At 44.5% G+C, this 2311-nt stretch overlaps 1 protein-coding gene across 10 annotated transcripts in view; it reads right to left on the bottom strand.

Annotated features, from left to right (window-relative positions):
• PPIP5K1 (diphosphoinositol pentakisphosphate kinase 1) overlaps nt 1–559 on the bottom strand; it is a 46377-nt gene extending 45818 nt beyond the window's left edge. For 3 of the 10 annotated variants that reach the window (XM_006778016.2, XM_006778017.2, XM_006778020.2), the window contains exon 1: nt 494–552. The gene's annotated coding sequence lies outside the window, so the exon portion shown is untranslated. Of the gene's footprint in view, nt 1–493 lie in introns of all 10 variants that reach the window. The other 7 variants (XM_006778013.2, XM_006778014.2, XM_006778015.2 and 4 more) reach the window with 5 other exon arrangements.
• Nucleotides 560–2311: the final 1752 nt, after the last annotated feature.

Below are 2311 nucleotides of genomic sequence, written 5' to 3'. Positions count from 1 at the left end.
CTGCCGGCAGCGACACCTGACAGCGGCCCAATCAAAGCGCGACTTCTCTGCGGTGCCACCAATCAGCGGAGGGCGCGCACCGGCAGCGGAGTCAGGCTGCGTTGGCCGGCGCTTCTGCGCGGAGGAGGGTGGCCCCTAGCGGCACTGTGGGGGAAGTGCAACCTGATGCTCCGATTTCTAACTGCGTCGCCACAATCCAGATGCTGCACTTGCCAGTGATACAAAGAAGTGGGAGGGGGCGGGGGAAGGGTGCGGGGAGCAACATGCAAAGGAAGAGGGTGCGGGGAGCAACATGCAAAGGAAGAGGAGGAGTTTGTGTCGTTGCACCTCCTGGAGGACAAAACCTCGTGTTCTTTTTGTTTTACAAAAAATAAAAATGGAGTGTGATATACGTAGAGATCCAATAAATATAAGTTAACAATGTTACCGAGTGAAGAAGTCAAGTAAACGAATGGACATGGAAGACTGAACAAGTTGATTCCTTTCCCCTCACTTTGCTTGTTCTCTGTCCTCTAGACTTGACTCCTGGCCTTGCTTGTAATAGCTGTGCAGCCCAAGTTACTGAACTTCCTTCGGCCTCCGTTTTTTCCTCTGTAAAAGAGTGGGTTAAAAACCTAACCCATAGGGTACTGATTATGTGAAAGCATTTTGTATATGTTTGTATTGTTATATTTGCAGCCTCACATAGATTTCCCTGATTAAAACAATTCCAAGTACATTGTTTCTTCCTGCACCCTTTGAAATCTTACCACTTTTTCAGTCAGGTGCATATTATACTGACCCCAAGGCTTCCCAAAAGGGATAGAGATGATTCTAATGACTGGCCCTAAGAGAAAAGGAAACCTCCTTAGTTCATGCTCAGGCTCATATCCTTTCTACCGCTCCAACCTTTCAAACAAGTTATTAAAGCATCTTGTAGGTAATTAACATATCTTCTCATTCTCCTGGAAATGTAGACTCAATCTTTAGTCATCCGTTGGAACAATACAATTCAATTCAATGATATAATACACACAAGAGTCCCTTGTAATTGTAAAGTACCTTATAAATATTGACTATGATTGATAATAATTAATTATTAAATGCCATATAGTGAGTGATTTATTTTTTAAGATTTTAAAATTAACTTGAGAGAGAGGATGTGAGGGGGAGGAGAGAGAGAAAGAGAAACATTGATCCATTTTCCACTTATTTATGCATTCATTGGTTGATTCTTGTATTTGCCCTGACTTGTGGCATTCCCAAGGTCCCTGCAGAGTTTGAGCAAGTAGAACTTAAGCAAGTTGATCAAACCCACAACCTTGGTGTACTGGGACAATGCTCTCACCAACTGAGCTATCTGGCCAGGGCTTGAGTGATTTCTTTACTCCTCTAGGCAATTCTTATTTTTCCTTCTGTAATTCTCGCTTCCTACCTCTTTAATTTAGTAACTGCCATCTCAATCAAATAACCCTACTGTTCTGGAAGATTATCTCCCTCCTTTACCAGGGTAAATATGCACCCTGTAATTATGTTTGCTTACTCATAGCTACTCCTCAATTTAGGTAATAAGCCCCCACAACACAGGTAACATTTTGTGTGTCTCTCCAAGCGTGACCGTACTTCAACTGCAGAATTCGATAATTGCTCTTTTACCAGGAGAAAAAGGAATTAAGTGATGGACCCAAAAGAGCGGTGGATGGCTTCTAAGGATACCCACAAATGAAGAAGGCAGGAAAAGGACCACAAGGGAAGCCTGAGAAGAATGAAGGGAATGAGAGTATAGGGGTGGAGTTGTAGGAATATCTCTTTCTCAAATAATCTCCCCTAAGATTTTCAAGTATCTTACTGTCTTGTGGATACACCAAGAAAGAGAGGGAAGGGGCTAATGCCACCATGACTACCCCATCTTAACTGACCCTCCATACTGAAGCCCCCCATCGCTGCTTCAGCTCCAACATTTATTCTCCTTTCTGCCAGGACAAAAGTCAAGTCACACCAAAGTCACACTGGGAACTGCAGGAATAAAGCCCTCTTAAATCTAAGGAAAGAGGGGAAGACAGAGGACCAAAGGGAAGGTTGAGATTCCCTGGAGACCTTATGCCCTGGGACACCACTCCTCCCTTACACCCTGGATTAAACAGCATTAGGGAGCCAAAAGAGGAAACACTTATGGTGAACGGGAACCTGTGCCCGCCTGTTCCATTCCTACACCCAATCATCTCACCACACCCTGTAACTAACTCACCTTTATACTACACGTCAGCCCAGGAACTGGGAGCTACAGAGAGGGGAGAGGAGGAAGAGGAAACCAACAATTCCCTGCCCGACC

Source organism: Myotis davidii, unplaced genomic scaffold, assembly GCF_000327345.1.
Source record: "Myotis davidii unplaced genomic scaffold, ASM32734v1 scaffold46, whole genome shotgun sequence".
Lineage (NCBI taxonomy): Eukaryota > Metazoa > Chordata > Mammalia > Chiroptera > Vespertilionidae > Myotis > Myotis davidii.
Note: the sequence above shows the minus strand (reverse complement) of the source record. Positions and strands in the feature narration are given on the sequence as shown.